Source organism: Amphiura filiformis, chromosome 15 (assembly GCF_039555335.1).
Source record: "Amphiura filiformis chromosome 15, Afil_fr2py, whole genome shotgun sequence".
Taxonomy (NCBI): domain Eukaryota; kingdom Metazoa; phylum Echinodermata; class Ophiuroidea; order Amphilepidida; family Amphiuridae; genus Amphiura; species Amphiura filiformis.
In genome coordinates, this window is record NC_092642.1 from 32,998,620 (window position 1) to 33,014,803 (window position 16,184).

Genomic DNA, 16,184 nt, shown 5'->3' on the forward strand with positions numbered 1-16,184 from the left:
TCTGGCAGGATTCCTGCCATTTGAGCGTGCGCAGTAGTGTCCTGTTTTGTCATAAATATCAGCGGTACAGGTTTATTGTGCCGGGATCGGGTCATCACACACTGACACACGTGAAGTTGTTTAATACATAAACTGTGTCGTTGGTCATCGTAATTTAACAATTTAATTAAGAAATAAAGGGTAATGCATTATCCTTTACACCTAAATAATGTGTCCGAGGCAGTAAAACGTAAATAATGGGTGAGGCGCAGCCGAACCCATTATTTAAACGTTTTACTGCCGAGGACACATTATTTGCGTGTAAAGATAATGCTGCACCCTATTTCTATTCTATTACCAGAAAATAGTGCAATTTAAAGAGAAAATATCATTTTTTGGCGCAAATATTTTAAGTTGTTTACTTCAAGGTGGAGCGCGTACGCGACAGCGCGTATCGCGGAAATATTGCACGCGTAACCAAGCGTAATGCTGTGCGTAGAATGTGTTACGGCGCTTGACCCATTATTGCAGAATAATGGGCTCTCACGTGACGCGTTTCAACAAATCACAGTGCGCGATTTTGAATAATGGGTCGTGGGGGTAATAGAATCATGTATTTCATGCATTATCTTGGAGGAATCGTGACATTTATTTGTTCCGAATAGCTTCATCATCAGTAAAAGGCCGGGTAAGGGCTTGTGTTTTCAGACTCGGACATGATCATGTCAAGCATGTACATGTAGGCCCGGGCATCATGACATGGGCATACTATTGTCAGATTGTAGGCCGAGTGCAAGTTTTCATCTACCGTCAACTTTATAGTCAGGTATTAATTATGGATGATATCTTTGTCAAACGACCTGCATAGTTATGCATGCCTGATCTGCAAGAAAGCTTATGCACAAGCATGCAATATTGCAATATTATCGCCGGTTTCCGATGCCTGGCCCTGAGCATGCTGACTGTCATGAATGTTTAGACTGATCATGCCGAGGCCGCACGGTGTAAAAAAAAATCTTTAATTCACAAAACTGAGTATAAGCTTCAGCTTATAATAAATTACTTTAAAAGGGGAAGGATTAGGGCCTATGAATATGATGTCATCCCGGATGTTATGTGTTTGTCTAGACCGACTTGTTTTCAACAAAAATATTATTGGTGTCCATAGTTCTACCATTTTGCAACCTGTGATGTGGCAGTGAGTAGATGTCACTCGTCAGTGACATGACTGCACATTTCATTGCATTTGGGCGCAGCTTCAAGTTCAAATAGCTAGCGTACCATGAAATTGCTGGTGTACACCTGCACACGAGTAAGGTCACCACATAGATTGCTGATGTGTAAGTTAAAATAGCCTGCTCAATGCGTTGACATCACTGACACATGGGTGAAAAATATAGCCTAGGACAGGACTCTTTATACTATAGTGTCTGTGACTACTAATGGCCTAGGCCTAGTAGGCCTATATACATGATTTATTGATATTGTTAAAACTGTCTATGATATGTGATGTACGACTGCACAGCTAGGCCCGACATGTAGGCCTGCGGCCGAAGGCTACTGAAATTCAAATGATTTTTGGAGTTCTTGTAGTTCACATGTATGCCCTAAAATGAAAGTGAAACTTGTGTCATGATCATCGATCATCAATGCACAAACAATTAAATTTGTAGCCCCTAGGCAGCAGGCTAGCCGAAACCGAGTGTTCATAACATACTTTAAAAGGTCCGTTCATACTTCCACCGCATTTGCGATCGTTGCTTTGCGATGCGGTGTGGTGCCAAGACTGCATCGTACTGCAAACTACTGCATTGCGATATTGCAATAAAGTGTGACGAGTTGCGGCAAAAAGTAATCGATATATCGGCATCGCAAAGCAACACATCGCAAATGCGGTGGTACTACGATGAACTACCACCGCATTTGCAATGCGTTGCTTTGCGATGCCGATATATCGATTACTTTTTGCTGCAACTCAACGCAACTCGTCGCATTTCCAAGTTAAAATGTATTTAACTTCATTGCAATAGTCGCGTTTTCCACGAGTTGCGGCAAAAGTAATCGATATATCGGCATCGTAAAGCAGCGCATCGCAAATGCGGTGGTAGTATGAACGAACCTAAGGTGTGGGTACTGTGGATCTGGTCACAAGAACTTCCTCGTTTCCCTTGGAACTAATACCCAAAAAGCAAGCGCTCTAAAGTCTAATACTAGAGCTAGCCTCAGCTAGGGCTAGGCCTATGTCACACCTTTTTATGGTACGGTACATCATGATCTTAAGGTCCGTTCATACTACCACCGCATTTGCGATGCGTTGCTTTGCGATGCGGTGCGGTGCCGCACTGCACATCGTACTGCAAACTACTGCATTGCGATATCGCAATGAAGTTAAATACATTTTAACTTGGAAATGCGACGAGTTGCGGCAAAAAGTAATCGATATATCGATATCGCAAATGCGGTGGTAGTATGAACGAACCTTAATTCTAGAGTAACGGCGACATAGTTCAATAAATATCCACGAATAAAGCTTATTTCCAAAATTTCAGCTGAAATTGATATGTGAGTTTACGTAGTAAATTACAGTACCAATAAGCTACGTTACTGCGAAAATGCAAAATTGGACAATATATCGTGAGCTTTGTCAAACAAATCTGCAAGAAAGCTGAAGAGCACACAATCATGTGATGTAGTATCAGGTAATTTAGGTTTCTGATGGTATACAAATCTCAACTTGGGGATGAGGCTGTCAATCGGGTCACAGACCTTTAATATGTCAATTGCACAAGATACGGTATGTGTTTTAAGGGTTTAAAATGGAACTTCTAGCACTTCACTATGCACTAGTGGTCAACTTGCATAAGTTGGTGGTGGTGCAATTCCACCCATAGTGGCTTAGGTTCCGTCTTCTATCCTTTTTACGTGCCTGATGGATGGTCATACTCATATGTCTACGGAGCCCCCGAAGTGACATGAAAGAAAATCTCAGACCCCGAGTTAGTAAGTCGGGGCCCCGAGTTACTATCTCTGGACCCTGGGTTACTAAAACGGGCCCCGAGTTAGTAAGTCGGGGCCCCAAGTTACTGGGTCGGAGCCCTGAGTTACTATCGCGGACCCGAGTTACTAAGTCGGGGCCCCGAGTTACTAACTTGGGGCCGCCGCCCGACTTAGTAACCCGGGGTCCGAGATAGTAACTCAGGGCCCTGACTTACTATCTCGGACCCCGAGTTACAGAGTCAAGGCCCAGAGTTACTAAGTTGTGCCCCGAGTGACTAAGGCGGGCCCCGAGTTACTAAAGCGTTGCCCTGAAAGAGGAGCATCTGAAGGGGTTGGAGTGTTGTTGTTTTTGTCACTTTGTATGATCAGGGAAGTGGTGATATATATTGTAAGAGAAGAGTCAATCTGGTCACAACATTAATGATTTCTTGCATGTTTTTAATAATAAATGCTACTTTTTCTTTGTTATCATTAGTGGTGAAGTTTGATCCGGTTGTGAAGTGTACACTTTTTTATTGTTTATTTCTTAATCATAAAAACTTAGAAAAAGATAACAACAGGTGTTTTAATTCTTTTTTCTTTTTTTATTCCCTGTACTTGGGACTGGTGGGGGGAAAAGACACATGACAGAGATGTAAGCCACGAAAAAACTCCTGTGAAAGGCATGAAAATGCCCCGAAGAACCAAACCAAAACAACCCCAGGAAATTTCCCGAAAACTTACATCTCTGGTACAAAGTGAATAACCACCAGCCCCCTGCTCTTAATCAACTACTGCTCATACAATCAAATCACACATTATGAAAGTTATTTTAAAATTAAATACCGGTACATGGAGATGATCTGTGTCCAGAAGAAAGTGAATGCACATGGCAAGAAGCACGGACAGCCAAAAAGCTGGGAAATGACAAACACAGATCAACCCAATAGTTGCATTGACATAATAATAAGGCTGGCATTTTTGGGCAGGCTCACGGGTACCCGCCTGAGATTACACTGCCCGGGTACCCGAAATTTATTTATTTATTTTATTTTTTTTTTGGTTTTGTAGTGTCCCTGGACCTAGACCTAAATGCTAGGATCATTCAAGGTTGACCAAAAAAAAAATTTTGCACAATGTTTTTGTGCATTTTTCAAATTCAATGCATTTTGATATCATTAATAGAGTATGACATGAAAACAAAGTATCAATTTTCATATTAAAAACACAAAACATCGTGCAAAAAAATTTTTTTTTAGGTCAACCATGAATGATCCTAGCATTTAGGTCTAGGTCCAGGGACACTACAAAACCGAAAAAATAAATAACTTTTTTTTTGCAATTTTGAGTACCCGGTTACCCGCCGGGTACCCGGGCAGTAAAATACCCAAAAATGACACCCTACATAATAAACAACAAAATCATGAAAAGTAATCATTATTCATAAGACAACAACACCGTCCAAGGTGTTTTAATTTACGATTCACAATGTATGGATGTAGAGTTACAAGAAATATAACACCTGTTTTTGTGACTGAACATCTACAATGGGATTGGTGGCAATTTTTTTGGAATCTTTAATATAAAATCTGTAACTTCCAATTATGAGCATGAAATCTGCCATAGTCTTGTTGGACTTGGATTCGAGTCTAGACTCAGACACAAATGAATTCGGAAGTGGCTGACTGACCTGGATACAAATGGAATCGCTCTGACTCAGATGACTGAGATGAGGTGGACTTGGATAAAAATCTGACCCAATCTTTTATTTCATTTATTTTGATGAACCCTGCAGGATACTGTTACTGTTAACATCAGTAAGGAAAACTACGGTATGAATTTCACTCCTGGAGTAATGTGAATTAAGAGTTACAAAATCGCTTTCTTAAACAATGATTGTGAATGTTACAATTGGTCTTTTTCATATTTTCAGTTCAGCAAAATGGCAGCACCCATTGCTTGCTAATCATTCATCTATTGTTGCTGTAGGCAAAACTTGTTATAGTTGAAATCCATCTTCTTGATCTGCAAAAAAAAAAAAAAAAATAACGCTAAATCAATAAAAGTAAAGAATATTGATATGCAATCATGTACGGTATTACAGCATGTTGGCTTTCAAGATCGTAACACATTCCAATTTCAAAAGTTGTTGAAATAGGAATAAAAATTGCTTGATTACGTAACCAGATGACCCATTTAGCTGAACTTTTCTTCTTTAAAAAATTTAATTCATTTATTTTTCATTTTGCAAAAAAAAAAAAAAAAAAGTCAGGGTCGGGACTCTTTTGGGGTCGGTTGGGCTATGCCGATCAAACATTTTTTAGGCCTCATGCGGAAGTGGTAATGCGATGAGGCCTCATGAAGGCCCCTCATTTGAACAGTTAAAATGTTGTTGTTTTTGCACATGTAACAACACCATTCATGCATTTTACACTATTTTTGCCCATGATCAGGGTGGATATTGGTGGAAAGGAGCTCCTTGCCCTTTTCTTTTTTCTTTTCCTTTGCCCTCCAGATTTTCTCTTTCATTTTTTGTCAGAGGGGCAGTTTTTTCTTTCATTTTTTGTCAGAAAGGTAGTTTTTTCTTCCATTTTTTGTCAGGGGAAAAGCCCGGGGCACTCTGCCCCCCTGCAGGCATACTCGGCCTACATTGGTTATTTGGTTTACATTTTCGTCTTAATATAAACACAAAACATTTTGGTCTAAATAACACAAAACTTATGACCTGTATGCATGACTTCCAGTTCAAAATTCAATATGGAAGTGATCATATCTTTCTCTCACAATGTTTTTTGTTGTTTAATTTGTACATACCTGATAATCGATTGTCATCTGAGTTGTGAAACTTCCAGTTGCTGAACACTATACAGTCATGTTGTGTACCGTACTGAAAAAACAAACAATACAAAACATTTAGTAGTCTTGGTTTATTTACATTTAGGCCTATTTTTAGAATTCATAAACATTGACCATAGTATTTTTTTTTTACTTGCTTCAAGTTTGATAGTTAACATCAGTTGGGCCTACTTTCAGTGTGCCACCTCCAACAGACCACCATTGTATGTGTAGGCTCTGCGGCTGAAGGATTAGGTTGGCGTGCCGTGCCGTGCCGTATTTGTTCCATTAACCGCCCACCTACATAATTTGTAGTGACTTTACATCAAGCAAACTGATAATATTACATTATTAGTTCTGCCCATGCAAATCTGAAACATATGACACACCACGATGATAGATGAATATTTTGGGCCTTTATTTACATCTTCTTGGCCTAAGAAATGTAAAAAATCAGCGCCCACCCAAAATGATTTTAAATGATTTTGTTAAGCGCCCTGGGCAATGGAACGAATCACGGTACCTGTGATTTGATAATTTGTTGCAATCACCAAAATGCGCACACTATTAAGACCCTACACCTTGAGTTTGGTGACCTGGTTTCAAAGAGTTCCAAATCAATTCAGAGCGGTGTCGCTCTGGCGTACATGAGAACAATTAAAATACAATTGTTGGAGTGGTGCTCGCGGAAAGAGTGCCATTCAGAGTCATGCCACTGCCGCTCAGTGGTGTGCCACTCGGCTTGCAGACAAGTACAAATGGCACGGTGAAGCGTCATGCCGCTGAGCGGCGGAAAAAATAAGACTCCTCTAGCTAGCATCCTGTTGGGTGCAATGCGTGACTGGCGCCGCTTAATATTAAATAAAAATTTACATAAGCGTGAGTTGGGACTTTATTGGCGCACGTAGTAACAAAACCCGAATAATTTCCGCCTTATATCTAACTAGATTTCGCGGTTCTCGAGTTGGGTGGTTCTTGTGACTATCTCTCATTACCCAACACCCGTTACCCATATAGGCCTACTTGCCCTGACCTTTTAAACTACTAATAGGCCTCTGCACGTGTGCCGTTTTGGAATCCGATGAGATGCACCTGCACGATTAACCACACTGTATTAAAATGCTTTCCGATGCTCGCACTACGCCCATGACGCTCGTGGGTATACTCCGCGCACTCTGCGATAGCTTCGCCGCGCGATAGCTTCGCCGCACGCGATCGCGCCCTTGAAAGCACGCGTTAGCGAGCCACGCGCATCTTGATAGCGTCGCGGACAGAGGGACGGACGGATGGACACGCCATGATTAGTATTATGATGCCAGTATTAAACAAACCAGCAGTACAACCATACAACGCTCAACAGACAACAGTTGAAGTTGTGACAGTTCAGACTTCTGTCCGAGTAAACTTACCACAAACGGCACAAATCTCAGACTCAGTATTCACCCATTCATCTCTGGTATGTCAGGTTGCAGATGCCATTAATGTGCAGGGCGGTGGAGAAGTATTACGATCAGGCTCATGTCATTTCACATTTTCAGGAGCACCTGCAGTTTTCAATACACATTTATGTGCATGTGTGTATAGCATGCATGCATTGCATGGTCATGATGGTGCCATCCCCGGTTACGATATTTGTCCTTATCAAATATACGTAAAATTGAGCACTGCATATGCCCGTGTGGTGTCCAGGTGTACACACTTACTCAAAGTTTCTACATGCTTCATTTAAAGTCAAGAAACATTAGACAAAGTTATTTTTTTAGGTGAAATACATTCGAAATTTACATCTAAGCGACAGACAAAATAAACTGAGCCAGCGCGTCGCCGACGTGAATTTCGATCTTATATGCTTGAAAATCCATATTCATGAAGTGACGTTTCATGACGTAGGGACAATTTTTACTGCTACACTCTATGCGCTATATTTTTGTCAGTCTCCGAACCGGCACAGAGAAGCGGCCGTGCGCATAGGTTAGGAGACTGACGGATTTAGTCTAGAAATCCACAAGGTCAGCCAATGTATGTACATGTATTCGGTACATGTGCCATATCTTTACAATGGGTGATAAATTTCTGGTTTGTTTTATTTCAAAACGCAACAGTCGATATTCTAAAGCTTGGTCCAAATCCAAGAGAAGAACCAACTCTACAGGGTGTCCCAGAATGATTTGTACCGTGTTTGCAAAAATAACTAAAAATAGAAGACGGGCAGTGTATCTATTTTTGATACCTGCATTATAATGTTGGACATGTCTCCTACTTATTCTATTAATTTCAGCACGCTACCTTTATTTGTTTTGGCGTGGCATGCAATAATGTAAAATCGAAGAAAAACGACTCGCATACCTTTGAAAAATGGCACGATACGATTAAATAAAGAACGCGGGAGGTTTGGCACAGCATTTCGATGACAACTACTGTTGGGGTTGCGCCTTAAAGCTTGCCGGACAGCTGCAAGGTTCGCTCTGAGTTCTTACAGTCTTACGAACACCTGAAGCTTCACTCTGCCGATTCCTGACAGTTCCATGCTCGTCAAACTTCTTTATGTTATACACTATCGTCTAATGAATCTTCTTTGCGTCTCAACATAGCTGCCGGTTTGCAGCAAGTTTTTGAAAGAAATCCACGCTGCTGTACAGTAAATTGAGGAGCCGTCTTTTCTGTACCACAACCAGTTCGATCTCTGCAAGCATTTCAAATGACATGGACCTCACAGCACAATAACTATTTAAAACAACCGCCAAAAAGAGAGAATGGGATTAGGCCACAAATCCTTAATTCCATATAATGATTGCTTGTAACGTCATAAATAATAGATAGATATCGGCTATTTAGTGGAAATATGAACAGGGCACAACTAAAATACCTGCATAACCTTTTCCAAATAAGTTTGTGCTGAACGGTTAGTAATGTTACAGATTTTCAAAATAGGTTGCGTTGTCAAAACTTAGAATTCACCATTTTTACGCAATCTTCTATAACTTCTACTAGAAACGTCCAATTTTTAAAATCTAAAAAATCTGAGAAAGCTAAATATATGTAAAACTTAAAATGTAAAACAATATGACCATTCAACATACCCTTCATACCTAAAAAATTCCATCTTTCCCGGTACAGATCATTCTGGGACACCCTGTAGTAATTTATGTGGTTTCAAATTATATCGGCCGTTGCCTTTTTGATAGGCCTAGAAATGGTGTTTGTTGATGTGCACAGTTTCCCATTAGATCATAACATGCTGTTGTACATCCAAGGTCAAAGGTCTTTTAATCCATATTTGGCGTTGTTCTGGGACTGATCAGGTTCGAACGCAAATTTGGTATCACTTGGTCTATATTACTGTGACATTTAAAAAAGGACCCCTGCTATATGCTTTTTCTCCTCTCGATTTCTTCTCTTTCTAGTCTGTCTGTCTCTCCCTCTCCCCAACTCTCACCTGTGCCACTTTTGAATTATGTGGATATTGTATTTCCTATACCCTTCTGCCCCTCTCACTGTTTTAGCAGTAGGCCTATGATCAACGTGGAAAAATTAAAATAAACGGAACAAAACTCCTCTGCTCGCCCTCCTCTCTTCTCTCGATCTCCTCTACTCTCCACTCCTCTCCTCTCCTCTCCTCTCCTCATCTCCTCTCCTCTCCTCTCCATCATCTCCTCGTCTTTATATCATCCCACTCTCTCAAATAATATACATTTAAAATAGATTTGATTCTGGCAATTTTGCCTGAAGCAATTATCAGATTACCAATTCCAATGAAAGAAATCCTATAGTTTCACTTCAACGCACTTCTCTGGTGTTACATATTACAAAGTTTTAGGTGTATTTGGGACGAAAATAATTCCCCGTTTAATCTCTACATAAGGGTCAGTCCATATCAAAACAGATTGAGTGTACACCCACCCTCTTGGATTTTGCTCTCCTTTGGCTCAGGGGTACCTTTCATGGATCCCTAGGTGAGGTCACAAGAAAAAAATTCAAATTCAATTTCGTTTGCGAATGGCGGGCAATCAAAGTTTGGCGACCTCGACCAAAATTGGGAATTTAAGGGGTCCAAATGACAAAGTGCTCTCTTTGAGGGGCACTTTCTTCTTAATTGAATCAGTTGTGATCCTCTTTTTGAATGTGGTCACTCACTGGCTGTGTCTGAAATACCTAATGCCAAAAAAGATAGATTTCGGAATTTCGTTGGGATTTCAGAGGGGGTCAAAATCAGCACTTCGTACTGTTCAATCAAATTATCTTGATTTTCGCTATGAATTATGTTCAGAATGGATTAACCATATGCCAATGTCTATGAGCAATTCAAAAAAAGAGAAATTTCTAGACCCCTACAGAATTTTAGGCCACCCTAGACCACAAATGGCGCTTAAAATCGGCAAATTTTGACCCCTAATAACTTTAGGTGTACACTAGATATGAATTTCTAGTCTTTTGCATCTGAAAGAATGTAGTTTAATGTTACTTGGAACATAAGATTTGTTTTGTATTTTTTGTGTTTTAGTATTAAGTTGACGCTTTCAAAAATAGTCATTTTTGCCTAACATACCATGCATACAGGATACGGTACAAAATGCCAATTTTAGTATAATATTTTTTATATTTTTGATCACTTTATAGCCATTTGTATTATTTATCCTGATATTTCAAGTTGCTTTTGAGTCAAGTAATAAGAAAAAACTACTTTCTAATCCTCTGTATGGATTTTTAAGGGGGTCAAAACTGCACTTCCTGGCAACGATGCACATGCAAAGTACAGGTTATGGGGGTCAAATGTTCAGAATGCTCCCAATTATGTCAAGTAATATATCAAATTACTCGTATGGTCATGAGGATTCCAAAATGTATAGTTTGTTATGTGTCAGACCTTTCAGGAGGGCGCTATGACGAAAAATGTTCATAGGTCAACGACCTTTTTGAATTCTGACCATAGTAGTTTACAACGTCTGATTTTGGTAATTTTGGTGTCTAATTATATATGTTTTCTTGCATGAGAAATACAAAGTTAAGCAAATTAATAAACTATACAAGGAACCGACGACCCTCTTTTGCAACATGGCTGCCAAAAGCATCCATATTGTAATAAGGAGGTCATTGGTTCCTTGTACAGTTTTTTAAGTTGCGTAGTTATATTTCTCATGCAAGAAAACATAATTAGACACCAAAATCACCAAAATCGGACGTTGTTAACTATATAATAACAGGATAAATAAGACAATTTGCTATAAAGTGATCAAAAATAGAAAAAAGGGTATGTTGAAATTGACATTTTGTACCCATAACCTGTACATTATTAGTCAAAAATTGGGATTTTTGGGACCATCAACTTAGTATCAAAACACAAAAATACAAAACAAATCTTATGTTCCTAGTAACATTAGACTACATTCTTTCAGATGCAAAAGACTAGAAATTCATATCTGGTGTACACCTAAAGTTATTAGGTGTCAAAATTTGCCGATTTTAAGCGCCATTTGTGGCTGAACCACTTTAGGGGGCCTAAAATTCTGTAGGGGGTCAAGAAATTTCTCTTTTTTTGAATTGCTCATAGACATTGGCACATGGTTAATCCATTCATGAACATAATTAGGACCTATAAGTGCACTGTGACATTATCATGGGTCCTTCAAAATCAAAGATAATTTGATTGAACAGTACGAAGTGCTGATTTTGACCCCCTCTGAAATCCCAACGAAATTCCGAAATCAATCTTTTTTGGCATTAGGCATTTCAGACACAGCCAGTGAGTGACCACATTCAAAAAGAGGGTCACAACTGATTTAATTAAGAAGAAAATGCCTCTCAAAGAGAGCGCTTTGTCATTTGGACACCCTAAATTCCCAATTTTGGTCAAGGTCGCCAAACTTAGATGGCCCGCCATTCGGAAACGAAATTGAATTTGAATTTGTTTCTTGTGACCTCACCTAGGGGTCCATGAAAGGTACCCCTGAGCCAAAGGAGAGCAAAATCCAAGAGGGTGGGTGTACACTCAATCTGTTTTGATATGGACTGACCCATAATCATAATATGACCGATTTTTGCGCGATTGCACGAACAAGTATACGTAATTCTTGGCAACACTGATTAGGCCTACTATTATAGATTAATGTATTAATGTATATTTCTACGCTGGGCTATTTTCACGAGCTACTCCCGCCTAGGCTGGAGCAGGGATCTACACGAAGGGCTAAGCATCCTAGACTAAAGCTGTATTGACGAACACGCATGCGTTAAAAAATAGCCTAGGTCGAACAATATCGTGACACAATATCGTGACGTAGGCCTAGTTTTCGGCATTGTTCCTATATGCACTTTCACCCTCCTGGCTGGAGTACCTATACACCCAACGCAAGTCAAATGAAGCAGTACAATTTATCGCGAATTTACGACCGTACAATTTAGACACTTCTTTTGTCTAGATTAGCATCAACCCTCTCATTTCACGTTTTTCAAATCAGTAACATAACTCCCGAAACCGAAACAGAAGTTATCTTCGTTCAACTTTTCTGTAGTCAACAAAAGACTAGAATAAAAGGATTGTTCACACGTACCATGCTAACACTTCAAAATAACAATGAGATCCGAAACCGAAACCGGAAACCGAAACAGAAGAGATAAAACGAATGATTATTTCTGTCTCAAATATGCGGCTTTCGGCTGAACATCTATGACAATGACAAAAGTACTAAATCTGAATGATTTTTATGATCGTCCGGATGAGCGAATCACTGAATGGGTCTTTAGTTCACTCCTCTCCTTACCCAGGCAATATGAATCAAAGAAAAATAAAGAAAGAATAAAATAAAAACATGGAAAAAAGGAAGAAAAACAACTATAGAAAAAATTAAACTAAATATGAAAACGGAGAACACGAAAGGAGTCTTAATAGAAGAATGTAAGAAAATATAAATGAAAAGTTTCCTCAACAATGTGACCATGATGAGGCTCGAACTCACTATTGATCTCACCTCGGGCCCATAGTTTTAACCAGAACCTCTCATGGCAGTATATAATATAATTTGTATACTATATCTCATACCAATATTATCTCTAAATTTTTATTTCATCATGTTGAGACGATATTTTTTCTTCCTAATACATCTCATTCAGTCCCGATTAGAAAGTTTAAGGGATATTACAAACTAATCACTTTCCACACCTGCCTGTTTCTCTATTTTTACCTCCGTATTTTTCTTTTTTTAATAGCGTGGCATTAGGCCCAATGCCGATTCGCGCACGTGTTAGGATTTTGCTACTGAAGATAGCATTTAGAATCTCATCCCGATTCATTGCATCTTTCTACTCTAGAAGTAATGTTTTACATTATTTTCTCTAAATTTTTACTTCATCATGTAGCGACGATTGTTTTCTTTCTAATACATCAGTCCCGATTAGAAAGTTTAAAGTGATATAACAGACTCATCACTTTCCGCATCTGCCTGTTTATCTATTTTTTACCGATTTTTACCCCTTTTTTTTTAATTGCGTGGCATTAGGCCGAATGCCGATTTTTTAAAATTCGCGCAGAGTAGCCGTGCGCGTTTTAGGATTTTTTTCGCTATATCTACTGCAGTTAATTTAGAATCTCATCCCGATTCATTGCATCTTTCTACTCTAGATGTAATGTTTTACATTATTTTCTCTCCGCCTCTTATTTAATAGCGTTGCATTAGGCCGGATGCCGTTTTTTAATTCGTGCAGAGTAGCCGTGCGCGTTTTAGGATTTTTCGCTATCTACTGAAGATAGCATGTAGAATCTCATCCCGATTCATTGCATCTTTTTACTCTAAAAGTAATGTTTTACATTATTTTCTCTAAATGTTTACTTCAACATATAGCGGCGAATTTTTTCTTTCTATAATACATCAGTCCCGATCAGAAAGTTGAAAGCGATATTACAGACTCATCACTTTCCGCATCTGCCCGTTTCTCTATTTTACCTCTTCCCCCCTTTAAAAAAAAAAAAAATAGCGTGGCATTAGGCCGAATGCCGCTGCGCAGTGCAGTCTAACGAGTCTATCATTATTAAGCCGTGCGAGTTTTAGGATTTTTTTTCGCTATATCTACTGAAGATAGCATTCAGAATCTCATCCCGATTCATTGCATCTTTCTACTCTAGAAGTAATGTTTTACATTATTTTCTCTAAATTTTTACTTCATCATATAGCGGCGAATATTTTCTTTCTAATACATCAGTCCCGATCAGAAAGTTTAAAGCGATATTACAGACTCATCACTTTCCGCATCTGCCTGTTTCTCTATTTTACCATTTCCTTCCCCTTTTTAAAAAAAAAATAGCGTTGCATCGGGCCGAATTTTTTAATTAGCGCAAAGTAGCCGTGCGCGTTGTAGGAATATTTTTTCGCTATCTACTGAAGATAGTATTTAGAATCTCATCCCGATTCATTGCATCTTTCTACTCTAGAAGGAGTAATGTTTTACATTATTTTCTCTAAATGTTTGTCGATCCTTCATGTAATTATTTCGTGTAAGCCAATCCTAACCCTAACCCTAATCCTAACCCTAACCCTAATCTTAACCCTAAACTAACCATAACCCTATATAACCCTAATTTCGTGTATAATTACATGAAGGAGTAACCAAATGTTAGCCGCGATTTTTTTCTTTCTATAATACATCAGCCCTGATCAGAATGTTTAAAGCAATATTACAGACTCATCACTTTCCGCACATGTATCTCTATTTTTACCTCATTTCCCCTCCTTTTTTCTCAATAGCGTGGCATTAGGCCGAATGCCGTTTTTTAATTCGCGCAGAATAGCCGTGCGCGTTTTAGGAATTTTTTTCGCTATCTATGAAGATAGCATTTAAAATCTCATCCCGATTCATTGCATCTTTCTACTCTTTCTCTAAATTTTTACTTCATCATGTAGCGGCGATTTTTTTCCTTTCTAATAAATCAGTCCTGATTAGAAAGTTTAAAGCGATATTACAGGCTCATTTCCGCGTCTGCCCATTCTGATTAAAGCGAAAATGGTCACCAATTATTCAGTTTGACACAAGAAACAAAAAGTTACAGTTTTGCATGCATGTCTAAAAGTGTGTGGGTCAACCATCAGTATAAACCCCATCTGATCCTATGTCACCATGGTCACCTTGACCATAATTAATATATCGATGCAAGACTATACTTGAGGGCACGGTGGCTCAGTGGTTACGGCCTTGGACTCATAATCTGAGAGCTTGCTTAACGTGCGTGGGTTCGAGTCCCCGTCCCGCCACCGTGTTGCGCCCGTGGGCAAGGCGCTTTGTCACGCTTGCCTCACCCCACCCAGGTGCAATGGGAAGCTGTTAGGGGTAGTCACAGTCGTTGTACTGATGAACCCTGCGCCATTTGTGGTTCCGACATACCGTAAAACCCGTCTACAAGCATATAGAGTGCTTCTGATGAAAGCTACATTAATCCAGGCGCCATTATGGAGTTTGAGCAAATAAATTACGGAAACAAATATACAAACAAATATTATTTTAAGACCAATCTATTGTATTGGTATATTTACACTTGCTTCGAATTAATTTAGCTTTCATAAAAAAACACTATGCTTGTAGACGGGGTTTTACGGTATTCTACATTTATACTTATTTGGGGTTTTCTTCCTCAGTATGATTAGAGGAAGAATTTGAGGTATTGCATAACTTGAACGGGCCATTTTTATTTTTCTTATTTAACGGGCCATTTTTATTTTTCTTATTGACCCCCTTAACCCATCAGAAAAATTGGCAGCATGGTTCATATCATTCATTGGTCCATGTAGATTGGATTTCAGCTCAAAACTCAAAATAAATATGCAAGTCCTACGGGAGGCGATTTTGCTACGTAAGGCCCTGGACTATTAATAGGCAGTATTTGGTAACCAGACGCACGCCCTTCTAAAATATTCGCCATGGTCGCTCAACCGAAAATTAATATATTTCTCCTCAATAGGAAGGGTATTCATGCAGTGTAATTTGCATAAGGCCAAATAAAAAAAGAAACATGTTTCACGTCCCGTCCCGCTTCCTTTTTTGAGGTTTCTTCAATTTTATTTTTATTTTTTGAAATTCAGTTATAACTCTTCAAAAAATATGTCTAGGAAGTAGAGATGCTTTCTATAGCCTGGCTAACATACAAGAAACACTTTTATAAGGTTTTGTGATAGGTAGAGGGAGCCTATCTCTCAGAACAAGAAATAAAAAGAGACCTCCTCCTTTTCCAGGCATTATTATGTACGCTAAAACAGCTCTAATTAAGGGTATTTACACCGATTTTGCGATAAAAAATAAAAAGTTCCCTCCTCCTCCTTTTTTTCAAAAATCCGGACGTGAAACATGTTTTTTTATTTTACTTGGCCTAATCGTATATAGGTCTACTTCAAATTCTGTATACATCTATACAA

The 16,184-nt window shown here is 39.0% G+C and overlaps 1 long non-coding RNA gene across 1 annotated transcript; it reads right to left on the minus strand.

The window, feature by feature from the left end:
• Positions 1–4,196: 4,196 nt before the first annotated feature.
• LOC140171528 (uncharacterized) lies at positions 4,197–7,619 on the minus strand. Its single transcript, XR_011861616.1, has 3 exons — positions 7,200–7,619; positions 5,770–5,842; positions 4,197–4,980 (listed from the first exon to the last, which is right to left on the minus strand). It is a non-coding gene; the product is annotated as an uncharacterized lncRNA (long non-coding RNA).
• Between the last annotated feature and the right edge of the window lie 8,565 nt (positions 7,620–16,184).